This window comes from Carcharodon carcharias, chromosome 1 (genome assembly GCF_017639515.1).
Source record: "Carcharodon carcharias isolate sCarCar2 chromosome 1, sCarCar2.pri, whole genome shotgun sequence".
Taxonomy (NCBI): Eukaryota; Metazoa; Chordata; class Chondrichthyes; order Lamniformes; family Lamnidae; genus Carcharodon; species Carcharodon carcharias.
In genome coordinates this window covers 166,359,516-166,379,863 of record NC_054467.1, presented here as the reverse complement: position 1 = coordinate 166,379,863, position 20,348 = coordinate 166,359,516, and positions in this window count along the sequence as shown.

The following is a 20,348-nucleotide window of genomic DNA, read 5'->3' as shown; positions in this document are numbered from 1 at the left end:
GGAGCAATAGCAGAAACAGCAGCAGCAGAGACATCAGCAGCAGAGGCAGCAGCAGCAGAAACAGAAGCAGCTGTAGAAACAGGTTCAGCAGCATAAACAGCAGTAGCAGAAACAGAAGCAGCAGCAGAAGCAAGAGCAGCAGCAGAAATAGTAGCAGCAGAAACAGGAGCGGCAGCAGAAACAAGAGCGGCAGCAGAAACAGGAGCGGAAGCAGGAACAGGAGCGTCAGCAGAAACAGAAGTAGCAGCAGAAACAGTAGCAGCAGAAACAGGAGCAGCAGCAGAAACAGAAGGAGCAGCAGCAGAAGCAGCAGCACAAACAGGGGCAGCAGCAGCAGAAACAAGAACAGCAGCAGAAACAGAAGCAGCAGCAGAAACAGCAGCAGTAGCAGAAACACAAACAGCAGCAGAAACAGCAGCAGCAGAAACACGAGCAGCAGCAGAAACAGAAGCAGCAGCAGCAGCAGAAAGAGGAGCAGCAGCAGAAACAGGAGCAGCAGCAGAAACAGAAGCAGCAGCAGAAACAAGAGCAGCAGCAGAAATAGTAGCAGCAGAAACAGGAGCGGCAGCAGAAACAAGAGCAGCAGCAGAAACAGGAGCGGAAGCAGGAACAGGAGCGTCAGCAGAAACAGAAGTAGCAGCAGAAACAGTAGCAGCAGAAACAGGAGCAGCAGCAGAAACAGAGGCAGCAGCAGAAATAGAAACAGCAGAAACAAGAGCCGCAGCAGAAATAGCAGCAGCAGAGACAGCAGCAGTAGAAATAGAAGCAGCTGCAGAAACAGAACCAGCAGCAGAAACAGAGCAGCAGAAACAGCAGCAGCAGAAACAGAGGCAGCAGAAACAGAAGCAGGATCAGAAACATAAGGAACTGCAGAAACACAAGCAGTAGCAGAAACAGCAGAGGCAGAAATAGAAGCTGCAGAAACAGAAGCAGCAGCAGAAATAGAAGCAGCAGAAACAGAAGCAGCAGCAGATACTGCAGCAGCAGAAACAGCAGCAGCAGAAACAGAAGCAGCAGCAGAAACAGATGCAGCAGCAGAAACAGGAGCAGCAGCATAAACAGAAGGAGCAGCAGCAGAAGCAGCAGCACAAACAGAGGCAGCAGCAGCAGAAACAAGAACAGCAGCAGAAACAGAAGCAGCAGCAGAAACAGCAGCAGTAGCAGAAACACAAACAGCAGCAGAAACAGCAGCAGCAGAAACACGAGCAGCAGCAGAAACAGAAGCAGCAGCAGCAGCAGAAAGAGGAGCAGCAGCAGAAACAGGAGCAGCAGCAGAAACAGAAGCAGCAGCAGAAACAAGAGCAGCAGCCGTGACAGCAGCAGCAGCAGAAACAGAATCAGCAGCAGAAACAGAAGCAGCAGAACCATAAGCAGCAGCAGAAACAGAAGTAGCAGCAGAAACAGAAGCAGCAGAAACAGAAGCAGCAGCAGAAACAGAAACAGCAGAAACATATGCAGCAGCAGAAACATAAGCAGCAGCAGAAATAGAAGCGTTTGAAACAGAAGCAGCAGCAGAAACAAGAGCAGCAGCAGAAACAGGAGAAGCAGAGACAGTAGCATCAGAAACAGAAGCAGCTGCAGAAACAGGAGCAGCAGCAGAAACAGAAGCAGCAGAAACAGCAGCATCAGAGGCAGCTGAAGCGGAAACAGAAGCAGCTGCAGAAACAGGAGCAGCAGCAGAAACAGCAGCAGCAGAAACAGAAGCAGCAGCAGAAAAAGTGCAGCAGCATAAATAGTAGCAGCAGAAACAGCAGCGGCAACAGAAACAGAATCAGCAGCAGAAACAGAGGCAGCTGCAGAAACAGGAGCGGCAGCAGAAACAGAAGCAGCAGAAACAGCAGCAGAAACAGGAGCAGAAGCAGAAACAGGGGCAGCAAAAGAAATAGAAGCAGCAGAAACAACAGCAGCAGCAGAAACAGGAGCGGCAGCAGAACCAGGAGAAGCAGCAGAAACAGGAGCGGCAGCAGAAACTGGAGCGGCAGCAAAAACAGGAGCGGAAGCAGAAACAGGAGCGGCAGCAGAAACAGGAGCGGCAGCAGAAACAGGATCATCAGCAGATTCAGTAGTGGCAGCAGAAACAGAGGCAGCAGCAGAAATAGAAAAAGAAGAAACAAGAGCAGCAGCAGAAACAGCAGCAGCAGAGACAGCAGCAGCAGAAATAGAAGCAGCTGCAGAATAGGAAGCAGCAGCAGAAACAGCAGCAACAGAAACAGCAGCAGCAGCAGAAATGGAAGCAGCAGAAACAGAAGCAGCAGCAGAAACAGCAGCTGCAGAAACAGCAGCAGCAGAAACTGCAGTAGCAGAAACAGAAGCAGCTGCAGAAACAGGAGCGGCAGCAGAAACATAAGCAGCTGCAGAAACAGAAGCAGCAGCAGAAATAGAAGCTGCAGAAACAGCAGCAGCAGAAACAGAGGCAGCAGAATCAGAAGCAGCAGCAGAAACAAAAGCAGCAGAATCATAAGCAGCTGCAGAAAAAGAAGCAGTAGCAGAAACAGTACCAGAAGAAACAGAAGCAGCAGATACAGAAGCAGCAGCTGAAACAGAAGCAGCAGCAGAAACAAGAGCAGTAGGAGAGACAGCAGCAGCAGCAGAAACAGAATCAGCAGCAGAAACAGAAGCAGCAGCAGAAACAGAATCAGCAGCAGAGAAAGAAGCATCAGCAGAAACAGGAGCAACAGCAGAAACAGAATCAGGAGCAGAAAAAGAAGCAGGAGCAGAAACAGGATCAGCAGCAGAAACAGAAGCAGCAGCAGAAACAGAAGCAGCAGCAGAACCAGAAGCAGCAGAAACAGAATCAGCAGCAGAAAAAGAAGCAGCAGCAGAAACAGGAGCAGCAGAAACAGAATCAGCAGCGGAAAAAGAAGCAGCAGCAGAAACAGGAGCAACAGCAGAAATGGAAGCAGCAGCAGAAACAGAAGCAACAAAAACAGAATCAGCAGCAGAAACAGCATCAGCAGAAACAGAAGCAGCAGCAGAAACAAGAGCAGTAGCAGAGACAGCTGCAGCAGCAGAAACAGAAGCAGCAGCAGAAACAGAAGCAGCAGCAGAAACAGAATCAGCAGCAGAAACAGCAGCAGCAGAAACAGAAGCAGCTGCAGAAACAGGTTCAGCAGCATAAACAGCAGCCGCTGAAACAGAAGCAGCAGCAGAAGCAAGAGCAGCAGCAGAAACAGTAGCAACAGAAACAGGAGCGGCAGCAGAAACAGGAGAAGCAGCAGAAACAGGAGTGGCAGCAGAAACAAGAGCGGCAGCAGAAACAGAAGCAGCAGCAGAAACAGTAGCAGCAGAAACAGGAGCAGCAGCAGAAACATGGCAGCAGCAGAAATAGCAGCAGCAGAAACAAGAGCTGCAGCAGAAATAGCAGCAGCAGAGACAGCAGCAGTAGAAATAGAAGCAGCTGCAGAAACAGAACCAGCAGCAGTAACAGAAGCAGCAGCAGATACTGCAGCAGCAGAAACAGCAGCAGCAGAAACAGAAGCAGCAGCAGAAACAGAAGCAGCAGCAGAAACAGGAGCAGCAGCAGAAACAGAAGGAGCAGCAGAAAAAGAAGCAGCAGCACAAACAGAGGCAGCAGCAGCAGAAACAAGAACAGCAGCAGAAACAGAAGCAGCAGCAGAAACAGAAGCAGCAGCAGAAACAGAAGCAGCAGCAGAAACAGAATCAGCAGCAGAAACAGAATCAGCAGCAGTGACAGAAGCAGCAGAAACAGAATCAGCAGCAGAAAAAGAAGCAGCAGCAGAAACAGGAGCAGCAGAAACAGAATCAGCAGAGGAAAGAGAAGCAGCAGCAGAAACAGGAGCAACAGCAGAAACGGAAGCAGCAGCAGAAACAGAAGCAGCAGAAACAGAAGCAGTAGAAACAGAAGCAGCAGCAGAAACAAGAGCAGCAGCAGAAACAGCAGCAGCAGAGACAGCAGCAGCAGAAACAGAAGCAATGGGAAAACAGGAGCAGTAGCAGAAACAGCAGCAGCAGAGACATCAGCAGCAGAGGCAGCAGCAGCAGAAACAGAAGCAGCTGCAGAAACAGGTTCAGCAGCATAAACAGCAGCAGCAGAAACAGAAGCAACAGCAGAAGCAAGAGCAGCAGCAGAAATAGTAGCAGCAGAAACAGGAGCGGCAACAGAAACAGGAGAAGCAGCAGAAACAGGAGTGGCAGCAGAAACAAGAGCGGCAGCAGAAACAGAGGCAGCAGCAGAAATAGAAACAGCAGAAACAAGAGCCGCATCAGAAATAGCAGCAGGAGAGACAGCAGCAGTAGTAATAGAAGCAGCTGCAGAAACAGAACCAGAAGCAGAAACAGCAGCAGCAGCAACAGCAGCAGCAGAAACAGAGGCAGCAGAAACAGAAGCAGCAGCAGAAACATAAGCAACTGCAGAAACAGAAGCAGTAGCAGAAACAGCAGCAGCAGAAATAGAAGCAGCAGAAACAGAAGCAGCAGCAGAAATAGAAGCAGCAGAAACAGAAGCAGCAGCAGATACTGCAGCAGCAGAAACAGCAGCAGCAGAAACAGAAGCAGCAGCAGAAACAGAAGCAGCAGCAGAAACAGGAGCAGCAGCATAAACAAAAGGAGCAGCAGCAGAAGCAGCAGCACAAACAGAGGCAGCAGCAGCAGAAACAGCAGCAGTAGCAGAAACACAAACAGCAGCAGAAACAGCAGCAGCAGAAACACAAGCAGCAGCAGAAACAGAAGCAGCAGCAGCAGAAAGAGGAGCAGCAGCAGAAACAGGAGCAGCAACAGAACCATAAGAGGCAGCAGAAACAGAAGCAGCAGCAGATACTGCAGCAGCAGAAACAGCAGCAGCAGAAACAGAAGCAGCAGCAGAAACAGAAGCAGCAGCAGAAACAGGAGCAGCAGCAGAAACAGAAGGAGCAGCAGAAAAAGAAGCAGCAGCACAAACAGAGGCAGCAGCAGCAGAAACAAGAACAGCAGCAGAAACAGGAGCAGCAGCAGAAACAGAAACAGCAGCAGAAACAGAAGCAGCAGCAGAAACAGAATCAGCAGCAGAAACAGAAGCAGCCGCAGAACCAGAAGCAGCAGAAACAGAATCAGCAGCAGAAAAAGAAGCAGCAGCAGAAACAGTAGCAGCAGAAACAGGAGCAGCAGCAGAAACAGAGGCAGCAGCAGAAATAGAAACAGCAGAAACAAGAGCCGCAGCAGAAATAGCAGCAGCAGAGACAGCAGCAGTAGAAATAGAAGCAGCTGCAGAAACAGAACCAGCAGCAGAAACAGCAGCAGCAGAAACAGCAGCAGCAGAAACAGAGGCAGCAGAAACAGAAGCAGGATCAGAAACATAAGCAACTGCAGAAACACAAGCAGTAGCAGAAACAGCAGCAGCAGAAATAGAAGCTGCAGAAACAGAAGCAGCAGCAGAAATAGTAGCAGCAGAAACAGAAGCAGCAGCAGATACTGCAGCAGCAGAAACAGCAGCAGCAGAAACAGAAGCAGCAGCAGAAACAGATGCAGCAGCAGAAACAGGAGCAGCAGCATAAACAGAAGGAGCAGCAGCAGAAGCAGCAGCACAAACAGAGGCAGCAGCAGCAGAAACAAGAACAGCAGCAGAAACAGAAGCAGCAGCAGAAACAGCAGCAGTAGCAGAAACACAAACAGCAGCAGAAACAGCAGCAGCAGAAACACGAGCAGCAGCAGAAACAGAAGCAGCAGCTTCAGCAGAAAGAGGAGCAGCAGCAGAAACAGGAGCAGCAGCAGAAACAGAAGCAGCAGCAGAAACAAGAGCAGCAGCCGTGACAGCAGCAGCAGCAGAAACAGAATCAGCAGCAGAAACAGAAGCAGCAGAACCATAAGCAGCAGCAGAAACAGAAGTAGCAGCAGAAACAGAAGCAGCAGAAACAGAAGCAGCAGCAGAAACAGAAACAGCAGAAACATATGCAGCAGCAGAAACAGGAGCAGCAGCAGAAATAGAAGCGTTTGAAACAGAAGCAGCAGCAGAAACAAGAGCAGCAGCAGAAACAGGAGAAGCAGAGACAGTAGCATCAGAAACAGAAGCAGCTGCAGAAACAGGAGCAGCAGCAGAAACAGAAGCAGCAGAAACAGCAGCAGCAGAGGCAGCTGAAGCGGAAACAGAAGCAGCTGCAGAAACAGGAGCAGCAGCAGAAACAGCAGCAGCAGAAACAGAAGCAGCAGCAGAAAAAGTGCAGCAGCATAAATAGTAGCAGCAGAAACAGCAGCGGCAACAGAAACAGAATCAGCAGCAGAAACAGAGGCAGCTGCAGAAACAGGAGCGGCAGCAGAAACAGAAGCAGCAGAAACAGCAGCAGAAACAGGAGCAGAAGCAGAAACAGGGGCAGCAAAAGAAATAGAAGCAGCAGAAACAACAGCAGCAGCAGAAACAGGAGCGGCAGCAGAACCAGGAGAAGCAGCAGAAACAGGAGCGGCAGCAGAAACTGGAGCGGCAGCAAAAACAGGAACGGAAGCAGAAACAGGAGCGGCAGCAGAAACAGGAGCGGCAGCAGAAACAGGATCATCAGCAGATTCAGTAGTGGCAGCAGAAACAGAGGCAGCAGCAGAAATAGAAACAGAAGAAACAAGAGCAGCAGCAGAAACAGCAGCAGCAGAGACAGCAGCAGCAGAAATAGAAGCAGCTGCAGAATAGGAAGCAGCAGCAGAAACAGCAGCAACAGAAACAGCAGCAGCAGCAGAAATGGAAGCAGCAGAAACAGAAGCAGCAGCAGAAACAGCAGCTGCAGAAACAGCAGCAGCAGAAACTGCAGCAGCAGAAACAGAAGCAGCTGCAGAAACAGGAGCGGCAGCAGAAACATAAGCAGCTGCAGAAACAGAAGCAGCAGCAGAAATAGAAGCTGCAGAAACAGCAGCAGCAGAAACAGAGGCAGCAGAAGCAGAAGCAGCAGCAGAAACAAAAGCAGCAGAAACATAAGCAGGTGCAGAAAAAGAAGCAGTAGCAGAAACAGTACCAGAAGAAACAGAAGCAGCAGATACAGAAGCAGCAGCTGAAACAGAAGCAGCAGCAGAAACAAGAGCAGTAGGAGAGACAGCAGCAGCAGCAGAAACAGAATCAGCAGCAGCAACAGAAGCAGCAGCAGAAACAGAATCAGCAGCAGAGAAAGAAGCATCAGCAGAAACAGGAGCAACAGCAGAAACAGAATCAGGAGCAGAAAAAGAAGCAGGAGCAGAAACAGGATCAGCAGCAGAAACAGAAGCAGCAGCAGAAACAGAAGCAGCAGCAGAACCAGAAGCAGCAGAAACAGAATCAGCAGCAGAAAAAGAAGCAGCAGCAGAAACAGGAGCAGCAGAAACAGAATCAGCAGCGGAAAAAGAAGCAGCAGCAGAAACAGGAGCAACAGCAGAAACGGAAGCAGCAGCAGAAACAGAAGCAACAAAAACAGAATCAGCAGCAGAAACAGCATCAGCAGAAACAGAAGCAGCAGCAGAAACAAGAGCAGTAGCAGAGACAGCTGCAGCAGCAGAAACAGAATCAGCAGCAGAAACAGAAGCAGCAGCAGAAACAGAATCAGCAGCAGAAACAGCAGCAGCAGAAACAGAAGCAGCTGCAGAAACAGGTTCAGCAGCATAAACAGCAGCCGCTGAAACAGAAGCAGCAGCAGAAGCAAGAGCAGCAGCAGAAACAGTAGCAGCAGAAACAGGAGCGGCAGCAGAAACAGGAGAAGCAGCAGAAACCGGAGTGGCAGCAGAAACAAGAGCGGCAGCAGAAACAGGAGCGGAAGCAGAAACAGGAGCCGCAGCAGAAACAGAAGCAGCAGCAGAAACAGTAGCAGCAGAAACAGGAGCAGCAGCAGAAACATGGCAGCAGCAGAAATAGCAGCAGCAGAAACAAGAGCTGCAGCAGAAATAGCAGCAGCAGAGACAGCAGCAGTAGAAATAGAAGCAGCTGCAGAAACAGAACCAGCAGCAGAAACAGCAGCAGCAGAAACAGCAGCAGCAGAAACAGAGGCAGCAGAAACAGAAGCAGCAGCAGAAACATAAGCAGCTGCAGAAACAGAAGCAGTAGCAGAAACAGCAGCAGCAGAAATAGAAGCTGCAGAAACAGAAGCAGCAGCAGAAATAGTAGCAGCAGTAACAGAAGCAGCAGCAGATACTGCAGCAGCAGAAACAGCAGCAGCAGAAACAGAAGCAGCAGCAGAAACAGAAGCAGCAGCAGAAACAGGAGCAGCAGCAGAAACAGAAGGAGCAGCAGAAAAAGAAGCAGCAGCACAAACAGAGGCAGCAGCAGCAGAAACAAGAACAGCAGCAGAAACAGGAGCAGCAGCAGAAACAGAAGCAGCAGCAGAAACAGAATCAGCAGCAGAAACAGAATCAGCAGCAGAACCAGAAGCAGCAGAAACAGAATCAGCAGCAGAAAAAGAAGCAGCAGCAGAAACAGGAGCAGCAGAAACAGAATCAGCAGAGGAAAAAGAAGCAGCAGCAGAAACAGGAGCAACAGCAGAAACGGAAGCAGCAGCAGAAACAGAAGCAGCAGAAACAGAAGCAGTAGAAACAGAAGCAGCAGCAGAATCAAGAGCAGCAGCAGAAACAGCAGCAGCAGAGACAGCAGCAGCAGAAACAGAAGCAATGGGAAAACAGGAGCAGTAGCAGAAACAGCAGCAGCAGAGACATCAGCAGCAGAGGCAGCAGCAGCAGAAACAGAAGCAGCTGCAGAAACAGGTTCAGCAGCATAAACAGCAGCAGCAGAAACAGAAGCAACAGCAGAAGCAAGAGCAGCAGCAGAAATATTAGCAGCAGAAACAGGAGCGGCAGCAGAAACAGGAGAAGCAGCAGAAACAGGAGTGGCAGCAGAAACAAGAGCGGCAGCAGAAACAGAGGCAGCAGCAGAAATAGAAACAGCAGAAACAAGAGCCGCATCAGAAATAGCAGCAGGAGAGACAGCAGCAGTAGTAATAGAAGCAGCTGCAGAAACAGAACCAGAAGCAGAAACAGCAGCAGCAGCAACAGCAGCAGCAGAAACAGAGGCAGCAGAAACAGAAGCAGCAGCAGAAACATAAGCAACTGCAGAAACAGAAGCAGTAGCAGAAACAGCAGCAGCAGAAATAGAAGCAGCAGAAACAGAAGCAGCAGCAGAAATAGAAGCAGCAGAAACAGAAGCAGCAGCAGATACTGCAGCAGCAGAAACAGCAGCAGCAGAAACAGAAGCAGCAGCAGAAACAGAAGCAGCAGCAGAAACAGGAGCAGCAGCATAAACAGAAGGAGCAGCAGTAGAAGCAGCAGCACAAAGAGAGGCAGCAGCAGCAGAAACAGCAGCATTAGCAGAAACACAAACAGCAGCAGAAACAGCAGCAGCAGAAACACAAGCAGCAGCAGAAACAGAAGCAGCAGCAGCAGAAAGAGGAGCAGCAGCAGAAACAGGAGCAGCAGCAGAACCATAAGAGGCAGCAGAAACAGAAGCAGCAGCAGATACTGCAGCAGCAGAAACAGCAGCAGCAGAAACAGAAGCAGCAGCAGAAACAGAAGCAGCAGCAGAAACAGGAGCAGCAGCAGAAACAGAAGGAGCAGCAGAAAAAGAAGCAGCAGCACAAACAGAGGCAGCAGCAGCAGAAACAAGGACAGCAGCAGAAACAGGAGCAGCAGCAGAAACAGAAACAGCAGCAGAAACAGAAGCAGCAGCAGAAACAGAATCAGCAGCAGAAAAAGAAGCAGCAGCAGAAACAAGAGCAGCAGAAACAGAATCAGCTGAGGAAAAAGAAGCAGCAGCAGAAACAGGAGCAACAGCAGAAACGGAAGCAGCAGCAGAAACAGAAGCAGCAGAAACAGAAGCAGTAGAAACAGAAGCAGCAGCAGAAACAAGAGCAGCAGCAGAAACAGCAGCAGCAGAGACAGCAGCAGCAGAAACAGAAGCAATGGAAAAACAGGAGCAGTAGCAGAAACAGCAGCAGCAGAGACATCAGCAGCAGAGGCAGCAGCAGCAGAAACAGAAGCAGCTGCAGAAACAGGTTCAGCAGCATAAACAGCAGCAGCAGAAACAGAAGCAGCAGCAGAAGCAAGAACAGCAGCAGAAATAGTAGCAGCAGAAACAGGAGCGGCAGCAGAAACAGGAGAAGCAGCAGAAACAGGAGTGGCAGCAGAAACAAGAGCGGCAGCAGAAACAGGAGCGGAAGCAGAAACAGGAGCGGCAGCAGAAACAGGAGCGGAAGCAGAAACAGGAGCGGCAGCAGAAACAGAAGTAGCAGCAGAAACAGTAGCAGCAGAAACAGGAGCAGCAGCAGAAACAGAGGCAGCAGCAGAAATAGAAACAGCAGAAACAAGAGCCGCATCAGAAATAGCAGCAGGAGAGACAGCAGCAGTAGTAATAGAAGCAGCTGCAGAAACAGAACCAGAAGCAGAAACAGCAGCAGCAGCAACAGCAGCAGCAGAAACAGAGGCAGCAGAAACAGAAGCAGCAGCAGAAACATAAGCAACTGCAGAAGCAGAAGCAGTAGCAGAAACAGAAGCAGCAGAAATAGAAGCAGCAGAAACAGAAGCAGCAGCAGATACTGCAGCAGCAGATACAGCAGCAGCAGAAACAGAAGCAGCAGCAGAAACAGAAGCAGCAGCAGAAACAGGAGCAGCAGCATAAACAGAAGGAGCAGCAGAACCAGAAGCAGCAGAAACAGAAGCAGCTGCAGAAACAGGTTCAGCTTCATAAACAGCAGCAGCAGAAACAGAAGCAGCAGCAGAAACAGAATCAGCAGCAGAAACAGAAGCAGCAGCAGAACCAGAAGCAGCAGAAACAGAAGCAGCTGCAGAAACAGGTTCAGCTTCATAAACAGCAGCAGCAGAAACAGAAGCAGCAGCAGAAACAGGAGCAGCAGAAACAGAATCAGCAGAGGAAAAAGAAGCAGCAGCAGAAACAGGAGCAACAGCAGAAACGGAAGCAGCAGCAGAAACAGAAGCAACAAAAACAGAATCAGCAGCAGAAACAGCAGCAGCAGAAACAGAAGCAGGTGCAGAAACAGGTTCAGCAGCATAAACAGCAACAACAGAAACGGAAGCAGCAGCAGAAACAGAAGCAACAAAAACAGAATCAGCAGCAGAAACAGCAGCAACAGAAACAGAAGCAGCTGCAGAAACAGGTTCAGCAGCATAAACAGCAGCAGCAGAAACAGAAGCAGCAGCAGAAGCAAGAGCAGCAGCAGAAACAGTAGCAGCAGAAACAGGAGCAGCAGCAGAAACAGGAGAAGCAGCAGAAACAGGAGTGGCAGCAGAAACAAGAGCGGCAGCAGAAATAGGAGCGGCAGCAGAAACAGGAGCGGCAGCAGAAACAGAAGCAGCAGCAGAACAGTAGCAGCAGAAACAGGAGCAGCAGCAGAAACAGAGGCAGCAGCAGAAATAGCAACAGCAGAAACAAGAGCCGCAGCAGAAATAGCAGCAGCAGAGACAGCAGCAGTAGAAATAGAAGCAGCTGCAGAAACAGAACCAGCAGCAGAAACAGCAGCAGCAGAAACAGCAGCAGCAGAAACAGAGGCAGCAGAAACAGAAGCAGCAGCAGAAACATAAGCAGCTGCAGAAACAGAAGCAGTAGCAGAAACAGCAGCAGCAGAAATAGAAGCAGCAGAAACAGAAGCAGCAGCAGAAATAGTAGCAGCAGGAACAGAAGCAGCAGCAGATACTGCAGCAGCAGAAACAGCAGCAGCAGAAACAGAAGCAGCAGCAGAAACAGAAGCAGCAGCAGAAACAGGAGCAGCAGCAGAAACAGAAGGAGCAGCAGAAAAAGAAGCAGCAGCACAAACAGAGGCAGCAGCAGCAGAAACAAGAACAGCAGCAGAAACAGGAGCAGCAGCAGAAACAGAAGCAGCAGCAGAAACAGAAGCAGCAGCAGAAACAGAATCAGCAGCAGAAACAGAAGCAGCCGCAGAACCAGATGCAGCAGAAAGAGAATCAGCAGCAGAAAAAGAAGCAGCAGCAGAAACAAGAGCAGCAGCAGAAACAGCAGCAGCAGAGACAGCAGCAGCAGAAACATAAGCAATGGAAAAACAGGAGCAGTAGCAGAAACAGCAGCAGCAGAGACATCAGCAGCAGAGGCAGCAGCAGCAGAAAAAGAAGCAGCTGCAGAAACAGGTTCAGCAGCATAAACAGCAGCAGCAGAAACAGAAGCAGCAGCAGAAGCAAGAGCAGCAGCAGAAATAGTAGCAGCAGAAACAGGAGCGGCAGCAGAAACAGGAGAAGCAGCAGAAACAGGAGCGGAAGCAGAAACAGGAGCGGCAGCAGAAACAGAAGTAGCAGCAGAAACAGTAGCAGCAGAAACAGGAGCAGCAGCAGAAACAGAGGCAGCAGCAGAAATAGAAACAGCAGAAACAAGAGCCGCAGCAGAAATAGCAGCAGCAGAGACAGCAGCAGTAGAAATAGAAGCAGCTGCAGAAACAGAACCAGCAGCAGAAACAGCAGCAGCAGAAACAGCAGCAGCAGAAACAGAGGCAGCAGAAACAGAAGCAGAATCAGAAACATAAGCAACTGCAGAAACACAAGCAGTAGCAGAAACAGCAGCAGCAGAAATAGAAGCTGCAGAAACAGAAGCAGCAGCAGAAATAGAAGCAGCAGAAACAGAAGCAGCAGCAGATACTGCAGCAGCAGAAACAGCAGCAGCAGAAACAGAAGCAGCAGCAGAAACAGAAGCAGCAGCAGAAACAGGAGCAGCAGCATAAACAGAAGGAGCAGAAGCAGAAGCAGCAGCACAAACAGAGGCAGCAGCAGCAGAAACAAGAACAGCAGCAGAAACAGCAGCAGCAGCAGAAACAGCAGCAGTAGCAGAAACACAAACAGCAGCAGAAACAGCAGCAGCAGAAACACGAGCAGCAGCAGAAACAGAAGCAGCAGCAGCAGCAGAAAGAGGAGCAGCAGCAGAAACAGGAGCAGCAGCAGTGACAGAAGCAGCAGCAGAAACAAGAGCAGCAGCAGTGACAGCAGCAGCAGCAGAAACAGAATCAGCAGCAGAAACAGAAGCAGCAGAACCAAAATGCAGCAGCAGAAACAGAAGTAGCAGCAGAAACAGAAGCAGCAGATACAGAAGCAGCAGCAGAAACAGAAACAGCAGAAACATAAGCAGCAGCAGAAACAGCAGCAGCAGCAGAAATAGAAGCATAAGAAACAGAAGCAGAGCAGAAACAAGAGCAGCAGCAGAAACAGGAGAAGCAGAGACAGTAGCATCAGAAACAGAAGCAGCTGCAGAAACAGGAGCAGCAGCAGAAACAGAAGCAGCAGAAACAGCATCAGCAGAGGCAGCTGAAGCGGAAACAGAAGCAGCTGCAGAAACAGGAGCAGCAGCAGAAACAGCAGCAGCAGAAACAGAAGCAGCAGCAGAAAAAGTGCAGCAGCATAAATAGTAGCAGCAGAAACAGCAGCGGCAACAGAAACAGAATCAGCAGCAGAAACAGAGGCAGCTGCAGAAACAGGAGCGGCAGCAGAAACAGAAGCAGCAGAAACAGCAGCAGAAACAGGAGCAGAAGCAGAAACAGGGGCAGCAAAAGAAATAGAAGCAGCAGAAACAACAGCAGCAGCAGAAACAGGTGCGGCAGCAGAACCAGAAGCAGCAGCAGAAACAGGAGCGGCAGCAGAAACTGGAGCGGCAGCAAAAACAGGAGCGGAAGCAGAAAGAAGAGCAGCAGCAGGAACAGCAGCAGCAGCAGAGACAGCAGCAGCAGAAACAGAATCAGCTGCAGATTCAGTAGTGGCAGCAGAAACAGAGGCAGCAGCAGAAATAGAAACAGAAGAAACAAGAGCAGCAGCAGAAACAGCAGCAGCAGAGACAGCAGCAGCAGAAATAGAAGCAGCTGCAGAATAGGAAGCAGCAGCAGAAACAGCAGCAACAGAAACAGCAGCAGCTGCAGAAACAGGAGCGGCAGCAGAAACAGGAGCAGCAGCAGAAACAGGAGCGGCAGCAGAAACAGGTGTGGCAACAGATTCAGAAACAGCAGCAGAAACAGTAGCAGCAGAAACAGCAGCAGCAGAAACAGCAGCAGCAGAAACAGAAGCAGCTGCAGAAACAGGAGCGGCAGCAGAAACAGGGGCAGCAGCAGAAACAGGAGCGGCAGCAGAAACAGGAGTGGCAACAGATTCAGAAACAGCAGCAGAAACAGTAGCAGCAGAAACAGGGGCAGCAGCAGAAACAGGAGCGGCAGCAGAAACATAAGCAGCTGCAGAAACAGAAGCAGCAGCAGAAATAGAAGCTGCAGAAACAGCAGCAGCAGAAACAGAGGCAGCAGAACCATAAGCAGCAGCAGAAACAGAAGCAGCAGCAGAAACAGAAGCAGCAGAAACAGAAGCAGCAGCAGAAACAGAAACAGCAGAAACATAAGCAGCAGCAGAAACAGGAGCAGCAGCAGAAATAGAAGCATTTGAAACAGAAGCAGCAGCAGAAACAAGAGCAGCAGCAGAAACAGGAGAAGCAGAGACAGTAGCATCAGAAACAGAAGCAGCTGCAGAAACAGGAGCAGCAGCAGAAAAAGAAGCAGCAGAACGAGCAGCAGCAGAGGCAGCTGTAGCAGAAGCAGAAGCAGCTGCAGAAACAGGAGCAGCAGCAGAAACAGCAGCAGCAGAAACAGAAGCAGCAGCAGAAAAATGTGCAGCAGCATAAACATTAGCAGCAGAAACAGCAGCAGCAACAGAAACAGAATCAGCAGCAGAAACAGAGGCAGCTGCAGAAACAGGAGCAGCAGCAGAAACAGGGGCAGCAAAAGAAATAGAAGCAGCAGAAACAACAGCAGCAGCAGAAACAGGAGCGGCAGCAGAAACAGGAGAAGCAGCAGAAACAGGAGCGGCAGCAGAAACTGGAGCGGCAGCAAAAACAGGAGCGGAAGCAGAAACAAGAGCAGCAGCAGAAACAGCAGCAGCAGCAGAGACAGCAGCAGCAGAAATAGAAGCAGCTGCAGAAACGGAAGCAGCAGCAGAAACAGCAGCAGCAGAAACAGCAGCAGCAGCAGAAATAGAAGCAGCAGAAACAGAAGCAGCACCAGAAACAGCAGCTGCAGAAACAGCAGCAGCAGAAACAGCAGCAGCAGAAACAGGAGCAGCTGCAGAAACAGGAGCGGCAGCAGAAACAGGAGCAGCAGCAGAAACAGGAGCGGCAGCCTAAACAGGTGTGGCAACAGATTCAGAAACAGCAGCAGAAACAGTAGCAGCAGAAACAGGGGCAGAAGCAGAAACAGTAGCAGCAGAAACAGGGGCAGCAGCAGAAACAGCAGCGGCAGCAGAAACAAAAGCAGCTGCAGAAACAGAAGCAGCATTAGATATAGAAGCAGCAGAAACAGCAGCAGCAGAAACAGAGGCAGCAGAAGCAGAAGCAGCAGCAGAAACAAAAGCAGCAGAGACAAAAGCATCAGCAGAAACAGGAGCAACATCAGAAGCAGAATCCGCAGCGGAAAAAGAAGCAGCAGCACAAACAGGAGCAGCAGCAGAAACAGAAGCAGTAGCAGAAACAGAAGCAGCAGAAACAGAATCAGCAACGGAAACAGAAGCAGCTGAAACAGAATCAGCAGCAGAAAAAGAAGCAGCAGCAGAAACAGAAGCAGCAGCAGAAACAGAAGCAGCAGAAACAGAAGCAGCAGCAGAACCATAAGAGGCAGCAGAAACAGAAGCAGCAGCAGATACTGCAGCAGCAGAAACAGCAGCAGCAGAAACAGAAGCAGCAGCAGAAACAGAAGCAGCAGCAGAAACAGGAGCAGCAGCAGAAACAGAAGGAGCAGCAGAAAAAGAAGCAGCAGCACAAACAGAGGCAGCAGCAGCAGAAACAAGGACAGCAGCAGAAACAGGAGCAGCAGCAGAAACAGAAACAGCAGCAGAAACAGAAGCAGCAGCAGAAACAGAATCAGCAGCAGAAAAAGAAGCAGCAGCAGAAACAAGAGCAGCAGAAACAGAATCAGCTGAGGAAAAAGAAGCAGCAGCAGAAACAGGAGCAACAGCAGAAACGGAAGCAGCAGCAGAAACAGAAGCAGCAGAAACAGAAGCAGTAGAAACAGAAGCAGCAGCAGAAACAAGAGCAGCAGCAGAAACAGCAGCAGCAGAGACAGCAGCAGCAGAAACAGAAGCAATGGAAAAACAGGAGCAGTAGCAGAAACAGCAGCAGCAGAGACATCAGCAGCAGAGGCAGCAGCAGCAGAAACAGAAGCAGCTGCAGAAACAGGTTCAGCAGCATAAACAGCAGCAGCAGAAACAGAAGCAGCAGCAGAAGCAAGAACAGCAGCAGAAATAGTAGCAGCAGAAACAGGAGCGGCAGCAGAAACAGGAGAAGCAGCAGAAACAGGAGTGGCAGCAGAAACAAGAGCGGCAGCAGAAACAGGAGCGGAAGCAGAAACAGGAGCGGCAGCAGAAACAGGAGCGGAAGCAGAAACAGGAGCGGCAGCAGAAACAGAAGTAGCAGCAGAAACAGTAGCAGCAGAAACAGGAGCAGCAGCAGAAACAGAGGCAGCAGCAGAAATAGAAACAGCAGAAACAAGAGCCGCATCAGAAATAGCAGCAGGAGAGACAGCAGCAGTAGTAATAGAAGCAGCTGCAGAAACAGAACCAGAAGCAGAAACAGCAGCAGCAGCAACAGCAGCAGCAGAAACAGAGGCAGCAGAAACAGAAGCAGCAGCAGAAACATAAGCAACTGCAGAAGCAGAAGCAGTAGCAGAAACAGAAGCAGCAGAAATAGAAGCAGCAGAAACAGAAGCAGCAGCAGATACTGCAGCAGCAGATACAGCAGCAGCAGAAACAGAAGCAGCAGCAGAAACAGAAGCAGCAGCAGAAACAGGAGCAGCAGCATAAACAGAAGGAGCAGCAGCAGAAGCAGCAGCACAAACAGAGGCAGCAGCAGCAGAAACAAGAACAGCAGCAGAAACAGCAGCAGCAGCAGAAACAGCAGCAGTAGCAGAAACACAAACAGCAGCAGAAACAGCAGCAGCAGAAACACAAGCAGCAGCAGAAACAGAAGCAGCAGCAGCAGCAGAAAGAGGAGCAGCAGCAGAAACAGGAGCAGCAGCAGAACCATAAGAGGCAGCAGAAGCAGAAGCAGCAGCAGAAACAGAAGCAGCAGAAACAGAAGCAGCAGCTGAAACAGAAGCAGCAGCAGAAACAAGAGCAGTAGGAGAGACAGCAGCAGCAGCAGAAACAAAAACAGCGGCAGAAACAGAAGCAGCAGCAGAAACAGAATCAGCAGCAGAGAAAGAAGCATCAGCAGAAACAGGAGCAACAGCAGAAACAGAATCAGGAGCAGAAAAAGAAGCAGGAGCAGAAACAGGATCAGCAGCAGAAACAGAAGCAGCAGCAGAAACAGAAGAAGCAGCAGAAACAGAATCAGCAGCAGAAACAGAAGCAGCAGCAGAACCAGAAGCAGCAGAAACAGAAGCAGCTGCAGAAACAGGTTCAGCTTCATAAACAGCAGCAGCAGAAACAGAAGCAGCAGCAGAAAAATGTGCAGCAGCATAAACATTAGCAGCAGAAACAGCAGCAGCAACAGAAACAGAATCAGCAGCAGAAACAGAGGCAGCTGCAGAAACAGGAGCAGCAGCAGAAACAGGGGCAGCAAAAGAAATAGAAGCAGCAGAAACAACAGCAGCAGCAGAAACAGGAGCGGCAGCAGAAACAGGAGAAGCAGCAGAAACAGGAGCGGCAGCAGAAACTGGAGCGGCAGCAAAAACAGGAGCGGAAGCAGAAACAAGAGCAGCAGCAGAAACAGCAGCAGCAGCAGAGACAGCAGCAGCAGAAATAGAAGCAGCTGCAGAAACGGAAGCAGCAGCAGAAACAGCAGCAGCAGAAACAGCAGCAGCAGCAGAAATAGAAGCAGCAGAAACAGAAGCAGCACCAGAAACAGCAGCTGCAGAAACAGCAGCAGCAGAAACAGCAGCAGCAGAAACAGCAGCAGCTGCAGAAACAGGAGCGGCAGCAGAAACAGGAGCAGCAGCAGAAACAGGAGCGGCAGCCTAAACAGGTGTGGCAACAGATTCAGAAACAGCAGCAGAAACAGTAGCAGCAGAAACAGGGGCAGAAGCAGAAACAGTAGCAGCAGAAACAGGGGCAGCAGCAGAAACAGCAGCGGCAGCAGAAACAAAAGCAGCTGCAGAAACAGAAGCAGCATTAGATATAGAAGCAGCAGAAACAGCAGCAGCAGAAACAGAGGCAGCAGAAGCAGAAGCAGCAGCAGAAACAAAAGCAGCAGAGACAAAAGCATCAGCAGAAACAGGAGCAACATCAGAAGCAGAATCCGCAGCGGAAAAAGAAGCAGCAGCACAAACAGGAGCAGCAGCAGAAACAGAAGCAGTAGCAGAAACAGAAGCAGCAGAAACAGAATCAGCAACGGAAACAGAAGCAGCTGAAACAGAATCAGCAGCAGAAAAAGAAGCAGCAGCAGAAACAGAAGCAGCAGCAGAAACAGAAGCAGCAGAAACAGAAGCAGCAGCAGAACCATAAGAGGCAGCAGAAACAGAAGCAGCAGCAGATACTGCAGCAGCAGAAACAGCAGCAGCAGAAACAGAAGCAGCAGCAGAAACAGAAGCAGCAGCAGAAACAGGAGCAGCAGCAGAAACAGAAGGAGCAGCAGAAAAAGAAGCAGCAGCACAAACAGAGGCAGCAGCAGCAGAAACAAGGACAGCAGCAGAAACAGGAGCAGCAGCAGAAACAGAAACAGCAGCAGAAACAGAAGCAGCAGCAGAAACAGAATCAGCAGCAGAAAAAGAAGCAGCAGCAGAAACAAGAGCAGCAGAAACAGAATCAGCTGAGGAAAAAGAAGCAGCAGCAGAAACAGGAGCAACAGCAGAAACGGAAGCAGCAGCAGAAACAGAAGCAGCAGAAACAGAAGCAGTAGAAACAGAAGCAGCAGCAGAAACAAGAGCAGCAGCAGAAACAGCAGCAGCAGAGACAGCAGCAGCAGAAACAGAAGCAATGGAAAAACAGGAGCAGTAGCAGAAACAGCAGCAGCAGAGACATCAGCAGCAGAGGCAGCAGCAGCAGAAACAGAAGCAGCTGCAGAAACAGGTTCAGCAGCATAAACAGCAGCAGCAGAAACAGAAGCAGCAGCAGAAGCAAGAACAGCAGCAGAAATAGTAGCAGCAGAAACAGGAGCGGCAGCAGAAACAGGAGAAGCAGCAGAAACAGGAGTGGCAGCAGAAACAAGAGCGGCAGCAGAAACAGGAGCGGAAGCAGAAACAGGAGCGGCAGCAGAAACAGGAGCGGAAGCAGAAACAGGAGCGGCAGCAGAAACAGAAGTAGCAGCAGAAACAGTAGCAGCAGAAACAGGAGCAGCAGCAGAAACAGAGGCAGCAGCAGAAATAGAAACAGCAGAAACAAGAGCCGCATCAGAAATAGCAGCAGGAGAGACAGCAGCAGTAGTAATAGAAGCAGCTGCAGAAACAGAACCAGAAGCAGAAACAGCAGCAGCAGCAACAGCAGCAGCAGAAACAGAGGCAGCAGAAACAGAAGCAGCAGCAGAAACATAAGCAACTGCAGAAGCAGAAGCAGTAGCAGAAACAGAAGCAGCAGAAATAGAAGCAGCAGAAACAGAAGCAGCAGCAGATACTGCAGCAGCAGATACAGCAGCAGCAGAAACAGAAGCAGCAGCAGAAACAGAAGCAGCAGCAGAAACAGGAGCAGCAGCATAAACAGAAGGAGCAGCAGCAGAAGCAGCAGCACAAACAGAGGCAGCAGCAGCAGAAACAAGAACAGCAGCAGAAACAGCAGCAGCAGCAGAAACAGCAGCAGTAGCAGAAACACAAACAGCAGCAGAAACAGCAGCAGCAGAAACACAAGCAGCAGCAGAAACAGAAGCAGCAGCAGCAGCAGAAAGAGGAGCAGCAGCAGAAACAGGAGCAGCAGCAGAACCATAAGAGGCAGCAGAAGCAGAAGCAGCAGCAGAAACAGAAGCAGCAGAAACAGAAGCAGCAGCTGAAACAGAAGCAGCAGCAGAAACAAGAGCAGTAGGAGAGACAGCAGCAGCAGCAGAAACAAAAACAGCGGCAGAAACAGAAGCAGCAGCAGAAACAGAATCAGCAGCAGAGAAAGAAGCATCAGCAGAAACAGGAGCAACAGCAGAAACAGAATCAGGAGCAGAAAAAGAAGCAGGAGCAGAAACAGGATCAGCAGCAGAAACAGAAGCAGCAGCAGAAACAGAAGAAGCAGCAGAAACAGAATCAGCAGCAGAAACAGAAGCAGCAGCAGAACCAGAAGCAGCAGAAACAGAAGCAGCTGCAGAAACAGGTTCAGCTTCATAAACAGCAGCAGCAGAAACAGAAGCAGCAGCAGAAACAGGAGCAGCAGAAACAGAATCAGCAGAGGAAAAAGAAGCAGCAGCAGAAACAGGAGCAACAGCAGAAACGGAAGCAGCAGCAGAAACAGAAGCAACAAAAACAGAATCAGCAGCAGAAACAGCAGCAGCAGAAACAGAAGCAGGTGCAGAAACAGGTTCAGCAGCATAAACA